This window comes from Mixophyes fleayi, chromosome 2 (assembly GCF_038048845.1).
Source record: "Mixophyes fleayi isolate aMixFle1 chromosome 2, aMixFle1.hap1, whole genome shotgun sequence".
Classification (NCBI taxonomy): Eukaryota; Metazoa; Chordata; class Amphibia; order Anura; family Limnodynastidae; genus Mixophyes; species Mixophyes fleayi.
The window spans coordinates 29,500,796-29,513,190 of NC_134403.1; the positions used below are offsets into that span (position 1 = coordinate 29,500,796).

The following is a 12,395-nucleotide window of genomic DNA, read 5'->3' on the forward strand; positions in this document are numbered from 1 at the left end:
GCGCACCCAATGCAGCAAACCGAAAGGCAGCTTGTAACAAATAAATTAGGTAACACCAAAGCCCTATAGATATATAGACGAAAACAATTAGATTTGCAAACAAGCGCCAATCAAGAGATAAAATAATATCAATAACATACACCCTATACTCGTAACACAGTGATGAAACAATGATGGAAAAAGTTCAAAGTCCTGTGTTCCTTTAAGAAAGCATGAACCTGCTGATGAAACTCCAAAGGAATTCAATGTCCCTCGTAGGTCAGGTATAAAATATAAAAAGAAAGAAGGACAAATAATAGTGCAGACTGTAGATATAGCCAGATGGTAAAAAGAAGACCCCAGCTAATCCGTGAACTCGTAAAACGATAGGAGCACCACGTGTGAACAAGGGTTAATAATAAACCCCTAAGGGGTGCGCACTCACCAAACGATATATGTATTCAAGCCTATAATACAGCCAATTAATCGTCCCATGTAAGAATAATCCTCCAAACTGACGTTCCACTCAATCGTTAACGAATCCAAAAGAAAAAACAGAGCTCCATAGTGTAAAAACATATATACCAGCTTTATTCACAAGTAAAAACTACTCAGCCTCAGAAAAATCCTGAAGATAAGGAATAGATGTGCCCTTACCGTCCTTCCGATGGAAAAAGCGTGTCTAAGGTAGAGAGGAATAGCGATACAGTCCCCGGGTGATTCTCACTCTTAATCTCGACCTGAAACACACACTCTAAGAAACGGCACCGGAGCACATCCACCCTTCAGGCGTTTAGCGTCTGACGTCACTTCTCCCAGCAGCCAACGCGTTTCGGCTCATCTAGAGCCTTTGTCAAGGCATGTCTGTTACGTTAAGTTACCATCAGGTCAGTCAGACGTGCAGGCTCTGTGCGCAGCCTGCCGGCTTTCAAAGAGCAGACTGTGTAATACAGTAGCTGCTGCTTTACATACGGCAATACATGCCTGGGTTCGGTCTCTCTCCAATACAGTGGCTGAACTTGCTCAGTTGGTGCTGTCACAGGCTGTGATCGCTCCATCTCCTGGTTCTGCTTGCGCTGTAGCAACTGACATGAGTTCTAGTTCGCTAAGTCAAGGTTTGACTGTTTCTCCCTGGCGGAGTCTGTACAGCCTGCTTGGGTACAGGGAATTGCATCCTCTGTACAGGGTTTGGTTTAGGTTATTTCCTCTTAGAGAGGATGTTACAATCTGCGGCACGGTCTTCCTCACGTAAGCGTAGGAGGATGGCGCCACAACTTCAGGAAAATAAGCCAGATTTGACTGTAGTTCCCAGAATGAAGGTAATTTAGCGGTGAATTCTGACATGGATGCTCCTTCGGTTGTGGAGGAGATTCATTTGGTTCGCCAGAGTGTGGAGGAATTAATACAAGCTGTGTGTCAGGCACTTCACTTTCCTAAGTAAGAGGTTCCTCGTGTTGCACAGGCTCCTCTTTTTGCACGGAAATAAATAAATAAATAAATAAATGATTGGTGCACGTATTTCTGCCTCTGCAGTTTTAGCTCATCGTATTCTCTGCCTTAAGTCCTGGAAGGCTGATGGGGAGTCTGAAAAGGTTCTTGAGACCATACCATTTTCTGGGGGTCTTTTGTTTGGACTTCAGCTTGACTCCATTATCAGTCAATCTACAGGTGGAAAGGGCACTTTTCTCCCAGTTAATGCTCCCAAACAAAAATTATCCAAATCCCAGTCCTTTCAGTCCTCAGGAAGGTTTCGGGGTTAATATACCTCAGTCCAATCTTCTACAGGCCAGTCATCCGCCCCTAGGGGTGGTTTGCTGTGTGGGCGCCAGGCCTAGTCGGCTTGACATCCAGTAGCGAAACCTGCAAACAAGCAGTCCGCATGACGGACATTTTGCTCCTCCGCTGTCGCCAGTGGTGTGAGCTCGTCTTTTTTTGTTCAGGGATCAGTGGTTGCAGTCTACTACCAATGTCTGGGCTTGGGTGTAGTGGATTGAGGATACAAGATTGATCTGCTCAGTCTTTCTCTCAGACAGTTTTTGCCATAGGGCTTCCCTCTTGTCCACGAAAGCGACTGGTTTTACAAGAAACGATTCTATCCCTCCTTTATTCCGGAGTGATGATTCGGGTGGCAGATTCTCAAAGAGGTTTGGGTTTTTATTACAACCTTTTTCTTGTACTAAAACCAAAGGGCTTATTCAGATCAATTCTGACTCTGAAAATGTTTCAACACCCATGTCACAGTGCCCAGGTTCAACATCGAGTCTTTGAGCTCGGTCATTCATGGCATGGAACAAGGAAAATTCATGGGGATTCTAGACATCAAAAAATGCCTATCTTCATGTACCTATCTAGATGGGTTATCAGTCCCTTTTGAGGCTTGCGGTTCGGTCACAGCACTAACAATTTCAGGCTCTTCCCTTTGGTCTGGCCACGACCCCACGTATCTTCACAGAGATCATGCCGGTCGTGGCTGCTCTGCTAAAGTCCAAGAGAATTACAATCATCTCTTGTCTGGACGATCTTCTTTTAATGAGTCTCCAAAGGTGCTGTAGGCGACAAATCCAAGTAGTAATCCAGTAATACAGTTTCACGGTTGGATTCTCAACTTCAAAAAGTCCAAGTTGCTCCCATCTCAGCAAATGATCTTTTTGAGTATTTTTATTTCACATCCGTCAAAACGGGTGTTCTTACCAACCAAGACAGGATTCTAGCCTTGTAGAATAGGGTAAGATCTTGGTTGTCGGCAAGGTAGCCTTCGGTACATTTCGCCATGAGTGTTTTGGCAACATGGTATCGACTTTCTAGCCGGTCCAGTTTGCTCAGTTTCATGCACGGCAGTCCCAGTTGGATCTTCTGTTGCAATGCAACAAATACCATCTGAATCTGGCCGCCCAGGTATTTCACCTGTCTCCGCAGATCAGTTAGTTGCTTATTTGGTGGTTACATAAACAGATTCTCGCCAGGGGACGCAATTTATCAATTTTAAATTGGACTTTAATTACAAAGGATGCCAGCCTTCGAGATTAGAGGCCTTCTGTCTTCATGCTCGGTTTCAGGGTTTTTGTACTCAAAAGGATTCCAAGCTTCAAATCAATGTCTTTGAACCGTGAGCAGTCTTCATGCTCTTATAAGTGCACAACACTTGCTGCAGGGAAGGCCAGTGAAGATTCAGTCAGACCATGCCACATCAGTGGCATACCTCAATCAGAGCGGTACCAAAAGTCCCTTGGCCATGCGGAAATTGTCCCTTTATCCTAAGGTGTTTTGTCAGTTGGTGGAATGGTGGGGTCACCCGAATATCGACATGGTGGCATCTCGGATGAACCACAAGGTTCTCCTCTTCTGCTCCCGTGCAAGAGATCCTATGGCTGTTGCAGTAGACACCATGTCTGTCCCTTGGAGGTATTGCTAAGTGTACCTTTTTACATCGGTAGCCATTCTTCCAAGGGTGTTAAGAAAGGTAAAGAGAGAGGGTGTTCCAGTTCTTCTGATAGCACCGGATTGGCCGCAGAGGGCCTGGTACACCGACGAGCTCGGACCTGGCGGTTGCTGCTACGCCCAGATCTATTAACTCAAGATCCCTTTTTGTCATCTACGTTTACAACGTCTGGCTTTAACGGTGTGACTGTTGAAGCTATGATCCCAAGCGCTAAGGTGTTTCCGAACTTGTGGTGCAAACCATGCTTTGTGCTCGGAAACCAGCCTCTGCAAAGATTTCTCATCGAGTCTGGAAAACTTATTGACTGGTGTAAAAAGAAGGGATATCCTACTTCTTCTTTTTGCTTGACCAGGTTACTTAGGTTCTTGCAGGAGGGGTTGGATGCAGGTTTGCGCCTTAGTTCTTTTTAAGGTCAGGTGTTAGCTTTTTCTGTCTTCTTTCAAAGAAAACTTGCTGTCATTCCTTATGTGCACATTTTCATTCAGGGCGTTCTTCATGTACAACCTCCATATGTTCTTCTGGTACCACCATGGAATTTGAATTTGGTGTCGAATGCTTTACAGCATCCGCCTTTTTGAACCTTTGAATACAGTGGAATTCAAATTTCTATCCTAGAAAACGGTTTTGCCCATTTCTACGGCACGCACAGTTTTCAGAGCTTGGTGCTTTATCTTACATGTCTCCTCTTCTTGTTTTTCATAAAAACAGGGCAGTTCTTTGAAACAGGACCTCTTTCCTTCTTACGGTTGTGTCTGGTTTTTATCTAAATCAACACATTGTCATTCCGGTCCTGAATGATTTTATGTATTCAGTTTAATGATATTTCTATTGGTTTTCTCAATGTTGTCAGAGTCTTCTGAATTTATGTGCAGAGGTCTCAGAAGATGTGCAAGACTGACGATCTTTTGAGTCTCTATCATGCTTACAAAAGAGGCTGGCAAGCTTCTAAAGTAATTATTGATAGGTGGATTACGGCTATTATTCATCAAGCTTATAGTAAGACTGGGGAGCCTGTCCCAGATAATCAATGCAGCACTCTACAGGGTCTGTAAGTGCTTCCTGGTTGCCTCGCTATGGTGCTTCCAGAGAACAGCTATGTAAGGCGGCCACGTGGTAGTCCGTACGCACATTCACTAACTTTTACAAGTTTAATGTGTTTGCATCCAAGAATGCAGGTTTTAGAAGAAAGATGTTTCGTGCCATTTCTTCTGAGCGTTTCCTCCCGTAGGGCAGCTTTGGGATGTCCCCAATGTCCCCGGTGTCCCCTAAAGGAAGACAGAGAAAATGGGATTTTTATACTTATGTAAAATCCGTTTCTCTTAGTCCATTGGGGGACACCGGGCGCCCACCCTTAACGTTCAAGTTTCTCCTACAGTTTGTCATGTAGTCTTGTTGGTAAGAGAATGTTGTTGTTTGTTAATTTTATTCTCTTTTCCTGTTTCTCTCTATCTCCGCTTTCTGTGGGCTTGGTTAAACATAAACTGAGGCTGGACAGGAGGTGGGGTATAGAGGTGGAGGAGCTAGGGCTTAGTTAAACAGAAGTTTAAAGTGCCAGTTCGCCCTGTCCCTACTCCATACCCCAATGTCCCCGGTGTCCCCCAATGGACTAAGAGAAACGGATTTTACCTAGTTATAAAAATCCCATTTCGCTCCTGTCAGTGATCCTAGGTTTCAACCTCCCATCTCTCCCCGGAGACATTTCATTTTTCTCAAAGAGCGAAAAATAATTCCTTCCTGACTCCACGTATGGCAATCGATATTCATCCTGGATCACATATATATAACTGCATATTGCTGTATAGCCCTGTAGAGACATAAGGGGGATTGAGCCCTGCTCATAGGAGCTTACAATCTAATGATATAAATCTTGCCCACTAGGGCTTACAATACGATTCATCTATACAGAACAGGAGAGGGAGCCCTGCTCATAGGAGCTTACACTCTAATGAGATGAATCTTGCCTACTAGGGCTTACAATATGATTCATCTATACAGAACAGTGGAGGTAGCCTATACAGATACAATTACATGCTCCTCACTTACCTCTACATTAGCGAGGACAGACTATCATCCATATATTATTACCGGATTCAGTGTGATCAGGTCTTGCCTGTAGAGCTCACATGATCCTGCAGCTAAAATTCTGCTTGCACCTTTCTGTATTTTTTTAATTAAGCTAATTCGAAGAACGCAGGGGATCCCATGACGTAATGGTTATAGGAACACGTTACAGAGCAACCCTGAATTTTCGTTCTCTTCGCCGTCGGTGATCCTAGGTTCCAACCTCCCATCTGACTGACTGTCTGCAGCAGTTTCTGGTCCTTATATCAGTCTCATGTTCATTTCATCATAATGGTCTCCATGGAAACTATGTCACCTGCTCTGATGTCATAATAGGCTCTGACCTCATGTTACTGATAAGTGATGAAAGTATAAATCAAAGATGGTGGAGGTTGTAAGCCTAAAATATAAAAACAATAGTCACATTCATGTCATGTCTACATCAGGTCTATGACTGGAGGGAAGGTTTGTGCCCCCCTGTGCCTCTTTCTTGCTGTGTTACCCCTTCCCCCAGATTAGTCTCAGAGATCCATGGCCCAAACCTCCACCACATTCCATGAGTATAAATACTATAAATCATCTATTCTGCTGTTAGTAACAATGTACCTGTTCCTCCGTCCTATCAGAATTACAGTCTCCATCCTATTAGATAATACAAATGAAACAAAAGAGACAATCCTGTTATTTTGCTTTTATATAATCTTATGTGACATTTCCACTAATCCGACTTGAATTTAATTAAAATAACGTACAATTTACCCTTAATTTCCTAAAGTTTAACAGATATAAGAAGAGGAAGTATACTATTATATAAAATGTGACGTGCATGACCTCAAATACCCAACAAAAGAATATATTTCTAGTACCACAATTTAAAACACCATAAATAAAAAAGCTTTATGAATTGCAAATATTAAAATTCTGACCCTCGCCCACCTCCTCTCCAGCATGTAAAGGACAAAATATGGTTCATTTCCTCCATGGAGCGAATCACATATTCTGCAAGGAAAAGCAGATAAATATGATACTATTTGGGAACTTTTGTTTACGTTTCCCCCACTCCTCCTACTCTAACAACTCCTTGTTGTCCTTCAGCCTCACCCCTCACATCATATTGTCGTTGGTGTTAACACTTCCAATATCTACTTATCCAATGACACACTTGGATTTTCTTTTAATTCTCTTTGTGGCCGTGATTTATATCCAGACGGGTGCTCTGCTCCCACTTATCCCCCCGCTTCACTATCTGCTCCTCACCCATTGTTATATTTTACATAGACACATAGAATTTGACGGACCGCTTGGCCCATCTAGTCTGACCAATTTTTTTATTAACCTATGGTACCTTATTTGATCATTTATTCTTTATAAGGATATTCTTATGTCTATCCCAAGCATGTTTAAACTGCACTACTGTATTAGCCTCTACCACCTCTGATGGGAGGCTATACCACTTATCCACTACCCTTTTTGTGAAGTAGTTTTTCCTCATATTTCCTCTGAACCTACCTCCCCCCAGTCTCAGTGCATGTCCTCATGTTCTAATACTTCTCTTCCTTTGAAGAATGTTTTCCTCCTGTACCTTGTTCTTGATATATGTGAAAGTTTCTATCATTTCCCCCCGTTCCCTTCTCTACTCCAAACTATACATATTAATATTGTTTAGCCTTTGGGTAAGTTTTGTGCTGTAGGCCATGCACCATTTTAGTTGCCCTTCTTTGTACAGTTTTTAATGTATTTATATCCTTCACGAGATATGTCCTCCAGAACTGAACACAATATTCTAGATGAGGCCGTACCAATGACCTAAACACTGTCATTATTACTTCTTAATGATTCCTCTCCCTATGCAACCAAGCATCTGACTTGCCTTCCTCATTGTTTTGTTACATTGCTTACCTGCCTTTAAGTCACCTGAAATAATGACTCCTAGATCCCTTTCCTCCTCAGTAGTTTCCATTATAGTGCCATTAAATCTATATTTAGCCTTTGGATTTTTTGAGACCCAAGTGCATGATTTTGCATTTTTTGGCATAAAATCTTAAAGTGACATGCGGACAATGTTCTGGTCTTTTTAATATTATTCACTATTTAGTATGCATACACTATGCCCTCTTATTCACCTATATACACTATTCTCTCATATTCACCTATATACACTATCTACTATATAAATGACTAGTGGCGTGTGTGAAAAAAAACAAAAAAAACAAGCTGCAGCGCCACCTGCTGGGCAGAGTTATACACTGACCTATATATTTCTTGAAGGAGAAGTGACAGTTGGGAGTGGTTGGTGGTTGCCGGGGGTGACAGTGGGGAGTTTTTAACACCTTAAGTAGCTTGATGACGGATGTGGCGATGAAGATGAAGGATGAGGTGATGGAGAAAAATGAGGTGGTGACATGTGGACAAAACCACGTTAAAAAAGGGCGCTTGCGTCGGGAAGTAACGCTCTTCCCCTGAGGAGGCCTGGGCTAGGCCCAAATGCATGACAAGAACCTTTTTAACACCTTAAGTAGCTTGATTTGACTAGAATGCATGAGTATCATGCACGGGTTAACTTGTTCTCTCATATTCACCTATATACACTATTCTCTCATATTCACCTATATACACTATTCTCTCATATTCACCTGTATACACTATTCTCTCATATTTACCTGTACACTCTATAGTTGTGTCTTTATGACTTAAATAAACAAGCTGCTTGCCCACCATTGTCTTTATAAGAGAAAGGTCAATATTGTTGCTTTGTCCCTCATTGTCACCTGTTTTACCAGTTTTTGAGCATTGTTTGTGTTGAAAGACCTGCCAGGAATGTGTGAAGTGTGTGTGATATTGTTCCCTGCGGCAATGGATTGCTATAGACGGTGTTGGAGATGTCACTGACACTGGACAATTCTATAACCTGCTAGTTTGAAATTTCACATCAGACATGTTATTCTTATTTGCATAAATATTTGTCTTTGCACTTATCTGTGCACATTCCTATTTGCACGGCCTGCCTGTGTTCTTTTGTTTCCAGAAACCTCATTAAAGTAACTACCCCATAGTACTGCTCTATGACTGTTCATTTCCACTCTACAATTATGTTAAATAGAACACGGGTGAGTTCTAAGTGGAAGAAAGGGGCTACGTCCCGAGATTATTTCACGTCTTTCATTCAAACTGTTAAATTCGTTGCTATCCAGGGTCTTCTCATTGGAAATCCATGTTAGCTTGAAGGAGTCGTCCACTTTTGTACAGCATGAAGCCTTTTGACACATAGGGGGAAAAATAATAAATATGGTCACCCGCTGTACCTGGCATCAATAGTTGGACCAGACAGGCCGAGGTCACAAGGATAAGACTAGTAGCAGAATCCCAAAGAGAAGTCAGGGAAACCAGTTTAGGACCAAAACAGGAGCAGGAACATACAATAACGCTGCAGAACAGGAGTCCTGGTACTCTGGCACCCTAATGATGTCAGAGCCAGGTTTAAACAGAGGCAGCCAAGCTAAGACAAGGAAGACAAGGAAGCGTCCCGTTGCCTAGCAACAGGATGTGTCAGTGCGCATGCGCCTAATGGCACGAGGTGGACCGGGGACGTTGCATGTCTGTTGCTTAACAGCAGGACGCCCCCTGTCCGGAACTATCAGGCGGCCGTCCTCCCTTCACAGGGGAACAGCGGGGACGGTGCCTGACATGTGCAATGTTACATCAGAAGCACACTTACAATTCCCAGAAGCCCATGCACAGATCACATGATATTATTGTACCAATCAGTGAGCAGTAAATTGGATTCCTCAAAAAGAGACAGCTGTCATCACTGGTGGTCGGAGATATAGAATAAAAAAGGGTGGGGTACGTTTACATGGTGCAAATAATTCCAGCACTATTAATACTGACCTAAAAATGGTGATTACTAAACCAAAGCCAAACTAAACCTCCTTCTCTCTAAACAAGCGGCCACACGCCTTAAATGGCTCCGTCAGACTTTTTATGAAAAAGGAGACAAAGCTGACAAAATTCTTGCATCACGGCTGCGTACAGCTAGAACTCATAGAAATATTATTGCTATCCGTGATTCACATAACCAGTTAACTCATGATCCAGCAGATATCAGGTCAGCATTTCAACATTTTTACACTGCTCTTTATAACCTCCCAGCTCCCGCTTCCACCCCAACACTGAAAACCCCCTCCGCCCTGATCACTGACTTTCTTGCCAAAGCCAGGCTACCTAAATTATCCCACCAAGCCCTTTCACTGCTCAATGAAGAGATCTCGACAGACGAGATCCATCAAGCCATCAAGGGACAAAAAAGTGGTAAATCCCCAGGCCCTGACGGCTTCACGGCCGCATACTACAAGAAATTTTCTGATTTGTTGACCCCTCATCTCAAATCCCTTTATAACAACACTCTCCAAGGTGACCCTCTCCCATCAGAGATGCTGGAGGCCAAAATTGTAGTTATCCCTAAAAACGGTAAAGACCCGCTCCACTGTGCTAGCTACAGGCCAATCTCTCTCCTCAATCTCGATTTGAAAATTTATGCCAAAATCCTAGCAAACCGTCTGAATGCCTTCCTCCCTTCTCTGATCCAGTATGACCAAGTAGGGTTTATCCCGGGACGCCAGGCGAGGGACAATACCAGACGTGCCATTGACATCATCCATATTACAAATTCCAGGAGATCCCCAACTATTATGCTCTCTCTGGATGCTGAAAAAGCATTTGACAGGATCTCTTGGGACTTTATGAAAGCGGCTCTTGAGTCGTTCGGCTTCGCTGGCGACTTCCTCACTGGCGTCCTAGCATTATACACCACCCCTACTGCTAAAGTCCTGGTTAATGGCACTCCCTCAGAATCATTCTCCATTCGAAATGGAACACGACAGGGTTGCCCCCTTTCCCCTCTGATATTTGCTCTGATAATTGAACCTCTGGCTTCCCAAATTAGGTCTAATCCTAGCATACAGGGGGTCAAGGTGGGTAATACGAACTCCAAGATCTCACTCTTTGCAGACGATATCCTCCTATCACTTACCCAACCGGGGATCTCCTTGCCCAACCTATATTCCATCCTTCAGAACTACAGCGATGTTTCGGGCTATAAGATAAACTACACCAAGTCAGAGGCCATGCTGCTTCACGTTTCTCCTCGGGATACCGAGCTCCTCCGGGCTAACTTTAATTTCAAATGGCAGAACAGGAAGATCAAATACGTGGGGGTCTTCCTCACTTCTCGCTATGACCTCCTCTTTCGTGAGAATTTCCTACCCCTTTTCTCCAAGACGCAATCAGACCTGACCTCCTGGAACCGCCTTATTATTTCGTGTCTGGGCAGGATCATAGCTGTCAAAATGAACATACTCCCCAAATGGCTGTACCTCTTCCAAACCCTTCCGGTAGCTGTCCCTGCCTCTTTCCTTGCCAACATCCAGAAGGCCCTCACCCGCTTTATTTGGAACCATAGACCTCCTAGAGTCTCATCCAATATCTTAAAACGACCAATCCCTGGAGGAGGAAGAGGCCTTCCCGACATCAAATTATACTACTTGGCATCCCACCTTTCGCAAATCGTTGCCTCCTACGCTCCCTCTGGCTCCACTGCATGGCTTGATATAGAATCAGCCCATCTAACCCTGCCCGATCTCTCCTCTCTCTGGGGCGTATCTCCCGCCCGTCGCCCCCCTGCTGTTAGAGCACTGCCTTCTATCAAATTTGATGCTATGCTCTGGGACTCCAACTCCTTCAAACTAAAACTTTCAACTGCAATATCTCCTTTAACCCCCATCTGGCATAACCCGGTGTTCCCTCCCGGATCTGCCTCTACAACTCACCGTAACTGGTCTCGTGCAGGGCTTAAATTTCCAGTAGATTTTTCCAAACAGGGCCGCTGGCTTTCGCTAGCGGATCTCCAACCCCAATCCCCATCCCAAATCCTCAGCCCCTTTGAATTCTTCCAAATTAATCATTTCTTGCGATCCCTGCCACCAACCTATGTTCTTAGGGACCTTACTCCATTTGAATCTCTTTGTATAAAACATCCCTTGGACAAGGGCATGATTTCTCAAATATATAGCATTCTTCTCACTTCTGCCCTTCCCTCTCCAAACCCTTATGAAGATGAGTGGGAAAAGGACCTTGGTCCTCCCCCGGATGAAGAGGCTTGGGAGGACATGAGACTGGGGATAGCAAAATGCTCTATATCAACTAAACTCAAGGAAACCTCTTACAAAATTTATTACCGTTGGTATTACACTCCCACAAGACTCCATAGAATGTTTCCCTCTTCCTCGCCCTGCTGTTGGCGGGACTGTGGCCAAAGGGGAACGATGTTTCATATTTGGTGGTCTTGCCCGATTATCACCACCTTCTGGGATTCAGTCCATAGTTTCCTAAATACCCTTTTTGAAGCCCCTATCCCAAAAGATCCCTGGATATTTCTTTTATGTTACCCTCCCCAAGACCTGGACAAATTCTCCAAGAAATTAACTGCCCACATCCTGACAGCAGCCAAATCACTCATAGCCCTTAATTGGAAAAAGACCTCACCTCCATCCCTTTTGGCTCTCAAGAAGCAGATTTGGCACGTGGCCGCTATGGAGGAAATTACGTACTATCTCCACGATAGAGGCCACGTCTTCAGTCAAGTCTGGGCTCCATGGCTAGCCGTGGAACACACCTTCCCCCCTCAACGCTCCACGTCCTCCGACCTGACCCATGTGCGATGACCCTAACTCTTCCCGACACATATCTCCCCCTCTGCTATAGGCTCAACACACCCTAGTTATCCTCTAAATACTTACAGTGCTTATCTTTGTGGTCCTACCCCCCTCACCCCTCCCCCCCAATCCATTTTGTTCCTATACCCATTTTATATTACTCTTTAAAAATGTAAAAAACGGTCATTTTTGTCTAAAGGTTTCCT

At 43.9% G+C, this 12,395-nt stretch overlaps 1 protein-coding gene across 1 annotated transcript in view; it reads left to right on the forward strand.

The window, feature by feature from the left end:
- HEPHL1 (hephaestin like 1) overlaps positions 1 to 12,395 on the forward strand; it is a 113,546-nt gene that overhangs the window by 89,443 nt on the left and 11,708 nt on the right. The gene's annotated exons all lie outside the window — the stretch shown is intronic.